Consider the following 6403-nt stretch of genomic DNA (forward strand, 5'->3'; position numbering starts at 1 on the left):
TTTCTGCTTGTTTTCTTACACTAAAAGTTGAGGTCTTACCGAGGCTGAAAGCCTGGGGATCTAGTGAAATGACATCACAAGAGACAACAGTAAACATTAAGAGGGGAAGGGACTTTTTAGTTTTAAAAATTGTTTAACCAACTCTTTTTCTTAACACGCTGTTAAAATTACATTATATTAAAACTGTATGATATACATTTAAAAAGACATACTTCCAGCTCAACTTTCTGATTGTAACGGTTTCATCTGAAGTTTTCTTTTGAGGCCAAAGCACCAAGGCATAGTTCACTTGCATGTTAACCGTATTCTTGGTCTTCACGGTTAAAGCTGGGATTTTCAGAGGTGCATAAGGGCATTTTTTGTACCCAAATCCTGTTGAAAATCAGACTCTGAAAATCCTAGCTGAAAAATCCACTTGCCATAAAGAGTGGTAAGCTTTTCCTGCTGACTGAGTGGGCCTAGGACATCTTTCTATTTAATTTATTTTCCTATGATTGCAAAGTCCTTCCAGCTTTGAACTGATGTGTTGTCTTCATGAGTCTGTAGAGAGAACAAATGAGACTCATAGTAGCTCTGCCAGGCAGCAGAACAAAATTAACAGGATCAGTCAGTTTCACTGCAGTTCAGAACCTCATTGGCATCAGTGAAATCTTGTTTTTACACTAATGCTCAGAAAAGCTATGAGGAGCAATAAAGCAAAGCTTTCCATGGAAGACAATCCCAAAACAACTGTAAAAGAGTGGGAAACCTTTCTTCTTGATAGCCAGGAGACTGGAGGGGAGGATATATCTCACACAGTATGTGGGAGGCTCTGAATGCAGGAGGAGTGACAAGCTCTTTTAGATGCGTGGGGGTGCACTTGTGGGAGAGAGTAAAGGAAGCTTCCCATTGATCAGCCATCTGTAGTTGATGTGAAAGATAGAAACAGGCATGCTTTAGCGACAATACCCTGGCAGAAATCCCAGCAGTTGAGATGGGCATTCTTACCAGCATGTTGGCCCTTGGATTCTGCTGATTGGGAGAAGGCTACAAACATCTCCTTTTGTTTATAACTTTGGCTGGTAGGTGTCTAGTTTCTTTAGTTCTGCTCAAGAAAATGTGCTGTCTGTGGTTTGCTTCATAATCTTATCAAAACAAGGCTTCTGTGTATTGACTCACTTCCACAAAATACTCGAGTATTGTAATTGGCAATCTGACAAGTCCACTTCCACTAAATACCAGAATAGTGACTCATCAAATACAGAATAAGAACACATACTTTAGGACAGCAGTAAGATTTGCGTGAAGGAAAATGTTTGTAGAATCTGATCAGTATGTGTGTGCAAGGTTACCTTCTGAGAAAGCCACAGATCTAACTGCTCTTCATGGTAAAACTAGGAATCTACTCTGGTTTTATCCTGATCAAGTCAATGGACTTTCAACCTCCGGGTGTGTGGCGTGACTTTTTTTTTTTTTTTTAATCAACGGTGGGTAGGGTATTGGGTGAGAAGAAACTGTTTGGTCTTTTTTTAAGGTAGATTGGTTTAGCAGTTTCTATATAGCCAAAGATTCAGGCCCCAAGCCTGTTTCTTTGATAAGGAAATTGTAACCATTGTCTTGGTTTTCTATAAAATGTGCTTGAATTGTCTATAGAGGCTTATACTTCCTATAGGAAATTGTATTTTGTACAAATAGTAAAGGATGTGGTATTTCAGAGCTGAGGCAGATATGTATATATTTTAAATATTGGCCTGTCTGGAAAAAGTCTGCATGGAATAGACTTTTGACTGTCAAGCTGTTATGCGGACACAAACCTGAAAGTATAAACCAAATGGCTTCCAGAAACCTGTTACTTTGTGGTTTAGATACAGCACTGGGTGATGCTGGTCTGCCTATTTCCACTTCCAAGCAGTATTAAAGGGGAGTCCGAACAGGTAAGGTGCGAGGATCTTTTTAAACTTCTGGAATAAATGTGCCACAAACTGTGGAGAGAGCCCCAAGGGACAAGTAAGATGTCTAGTGCATGCCGTAAACTGTTGTGTGATGTTCCAAACTATCCTCCTGCTCATCAAGAGGAAACATATGGGAAGAACTGTCAGTTTTAACAGTAGTTGGCTGTTCTGTCACAACAATTTAATAGAGAAGGACTTGGCTACACCAAAATGGAAGTGTCAGAATCTTGGCATCTGGACTAAACAGCAATAGCACGTTCAGTGCTCCCCCAGGCATATATTTTTAGTCAGAAGCAACAGTGCATGAAATGTTAAACTGCCTGTGAAATCCTGAAGCATTTTGGAACAGCAGAAGTGACTACAACCACTCCACGTATTTTTGTGCTGTTCTGTCAGGTATTACCATATATGGCTAGAGCCCTGGATTGGCTAGATTTGTCATGCCTGAAGCAAAAAGAGTGGGCTCACCAGAAAGCTTCATCGTGCTATTCTAATATTCTAGAGAGGGTGAAGCTTTCCAGTAGCTGTGGGTACAAAGATATCTTATCTAAATAAGATCCACCTGCTTGCTCAAGTAGGTTGCTAAGAATTGGGTGAACTTTTCACCCAGGCACAAAGCAAAGTGTCAGATTTAAGATCTGATTTTACCTTAATTTTCAGTGTTTACCTTTAGGCAAATTATAGCTTGTTTTTCCCTGAAACTTTGACTACTAGCCTCTTGAGTCCTATCTGTAATGGGGCCAGCATGTACCCCCCCCCCCCCCCCATGAAAACAGAACTCAGTACTACCTGCATTTTTTATGTCAAACATTTTCTTGGTTTTAATGTACTTTATAAATCTTGTGTAGACACAAATTAAAGGGCTCGCAGAAGGCAGTACAGGGCAACTGATCACAGACCAGTGTGGTGTGCTATGATGAAACTACTTGAACAGGAAACATGTCTTTCACCTTCAGATGTGTACAATTAAGACAATTGTCATTAAATAGGTGCATTTGTAGAGTCATGTTGATCTTGCAACTCGTCAAGGGCTGTAAGTAGTTTAATCTGAGACCCCACTAGTCTTGCAACTTATAGTGTATATGCAGAGATATTTAATTACATAGACTACAAGGGAACCTAAAGCTGCTGAACTACATGTGGAAAAAGGTGGTTTTTGCAGGACTAGTGGCAGCAGTATTGTTTGGGAGGGAATAAAACCAAGGACATCCGCACTGAACAAATTACTTACCTGGGCCCAATGTCAAAGCACTGAAAGTGAGGGATGAGTTCTTTAACAAGCATCCGCTATTGCTGGTGCTAGAGATCAATGCCGTATTGCTAAAATTCCCAAACTTGCCATGGCTTCCAGTGCTTTGAAAGCATGTGTTTATATCCCTGGCAGTTCTTACACTGTCAGCAAATGGTGTGACTTGTAAGCTCTATTTTTGCTTTTTTTTCCTACTTCTGATTCTTTAGTAGCTACTCTCTTTTAAAAAATATATATTACAAAGCTTGAAATGCAAACTTTCAGATCATGGAAGGCATTAATTTCTGACTAGTCATTCATGAAAGTAATGTTGATGATTGGTGCAGAGGTGTTTAAATTGCAGAGTGATGTGCTTTCCAAAGTACTGGTCTTTGAACTAGTGATCAGAATTTTGTTTAGTGTCAGAAGTATTAGGTGATTATATCATGGTGTGCAGTGTGTTTTTAATGCATGTGTTAATGAGCTATCGTTAGCTAACTCTAGTCTTGGCAAGCATTCCCCAGTATGAATGATGCACTATTCTATTTGGAGATGGAGAGTTATAATCATCTTATGTCAATTTCATGTGTCTAAACTCTTCACTAGCACTTACTCCATTTCGTAGGGGTGCCATCTGCTTAAATGCCAGTACTACCATAATTCTCTTGCATTCAACTCCTGGCTTTCTGTTGCTTAAATTTAGAGGAAATCCTTGCTCTAAAATGGCTCAGCAATTTTTAGAAATACTCCTCCTGTCCCACCACTCATCCTCCACTGACCTCTCTCCTGGCGGCATAACACGGTTACACGAGTGCTTTTACAGTGGTGCTGCTGTAAGCTTGTAAGTGTAGGCCTGGCCTTAGTGAAAATGCCTGCTCATGCTATGGTTGGGTGTTTAACTGAAATGTACAGTTGATCTTTAAAAGGTGGTTGGCAATATGGCAACAAAGCCCTCTTGATCAAGGTAGCCTTTAAGGATCAAGTGATCTTGTCTGGAAAAAAAGGAATTGCGGAATAAATAGCCTTGGAGAGAATCCAACAACTTTCAGATAATCCTTGGACCATCCAGGCCTCAATTTAGTTCCCTCAGACAATGAAATCAGTTTGTTGGTATCTCTTCAAGAACAGGAAGGTTTAAAAAATATATATATATTTCTTCTGGTGTATTTTAAAACTAAGTTACTAACTTGCATAGCTTTCTACTGACAATTAACAAAGCAGATTGGCTCCAGTAGTTTTTTAAACTAGATTCAAACCAGTGGCATTTAAAGAGGTAGTATAATAACTGCTCATTCAACTGTGCACCCTTCTGGTAGGTATGTTCTTGTATTCTTGCCTTGAGCCAAGCACTCCATATATAGCTGAAATGAAGTGTAATCAGCAATAGCTAAAGTTAGGAAGTGGAAAATGCAGCTAAATTTGCAAAACCAATATAGCTCTCTCTTCCCTCAATTTTTTTTTTTAAATAGTAACACTAAATTGGGTGAAGTTGAAGCAAGGAGAATTTCAATTGAGATTTGAGGCTATATTTGTGTCCCTATTACCAAAATATTAGAGCACCTCCCTGTGTTTATCATGCTCACTCCTGATGAGGTAGAGTATTCTTATCCTTATTTTACAAATAGTGAATGGAGACGCACATTAAATGACTTAAGGCCCTAGAGGAATCCTCTGGTAGAGCAGGGAATTGAACCCAGGTGTTGAGTCCCTAGTAACCTAACCCTTGGATCATCCTTTAGAAGTACTGTAGAGGTCAGGGCAGAGCATTTAAATCTTAGCCCCTGCTTCTAAGAGCCAGGCTTATTTCATGCCCAGGTAGCTTCCCTCTGTTGCAATGAGAAGCAGACTACTGTAACACTTGTATGTTGTTTTAGACAGCACTTTCACAATATGCAGCACTTGCCTTTCCTAAACTCTGTGTTATACTGACATGAGAGAAATGCATTAGATGTCAGTCACATGTAGCGCTGGAATGGTACTATTCTATTTGATATGCACAAGCTTAGTTGTTGCTACTGTATTAGTTAGACATACTCCCAGATAAAGTTTGTATGTGTGTATATATATATGTTCTAGACATGACTGGCTATAAAACTAATGTAAAGATGAAGTAAACTTGGATTATCTTTCAGTAAATGCTGACTGCACAATCCAAGCTAATAAACACATTCCCTTGATATTTTGATATTGCCTACCCTCTAAGCATTAATGCATATCAACTTAATGAGATGAGGTACCATACTACCATCCGAGGAAAGGACTGCATAGCAATCGTTGGTAATTAAGTCTCAACAGCTGGTTCAAGTCAACTTCAGAGAGGGAGACTACTAGCTTTGGTCAGTTAGTGACACAGCGAGATTTGCACTGACGTATTAGACTGGAAGTTCTCCATTCAAGAAAAGGTAGCCTGCGCCTAGCATAACGTGGGGTGGAGAGGGCCTTGTCATGGGGTAGGTAGTTGTCTCCTAGATGCAGACAACTAAAATAGCAGTAATCCAGGTAGGGCTGACTATTCCCAATTATCTTTTGTGGTGTGCTAAATTCTGATAACAGGACTGTTTGACACACTGGCACCAGGGTTTGCTTGCCAAGTCAAAGAATGAATATACCTTCCCTCTGAAGGATCTCAACAAAGCAATACTAATGAATGGAGCCTCACTGGCCCTGAGAGGTAGGCAAGTGCCTTGCAAAGTTGAAGTGATTTGCCCAAAGTCGTCACAGGTTTACAGTCCACTGCCTAAACTACAGGATTTTACCTTTCCTTAAATAATGTAATGGTTGATGTTATAGGAATAAATAGTGTAAAATCCATTTGAAATGGTTTCAGGATACAGTAGCTACAATACAAGCTCACTTAAGACCGATATCTTAAGGCTCGTCTACACTAGAGTGTTCTAAATGCCCTGGGTTAGACACTACTAGCACAAATTAAAAGGTACCTAGTAACATGCACTAGGTACCTTTTAGTTTGTGCCAGTAGGGTTTACATGAGGCAGTTAGAGTGCAATATTTTAGAACACTCTAAAATCACACCCTGTAAACTGGACTGCTGTGAAACTATTATTCAGGGTAGAATTGCAGTGTCTTCAACTTATACACTTCATGTATAGCTTTACTAGTTAACTCAAGAGCTAACCTCAAAAGAAATCTGAAAGCAGTCTAAGAAATAGCACTAGCTGTCTACTCAATCGAAAAATGAAGGACAGGTCAAGTTATGTGAGGGTTGTCTTTGATGTACATAAAG

Source organism: Malaclemys terrapin, chromosome 4, assembly GCF_027887155.1.
Source record: "Malaclemys terrapin pileata isolate rMalTer1 chromosome 4, rMalTer1.hap1, whole genome shotgun sequence".
Lineage (NCBI taxonomy): Eukaryota > Metazoa > Chordata > Testudines > Emydidae > Malaclemys > Malaclemys terrapin.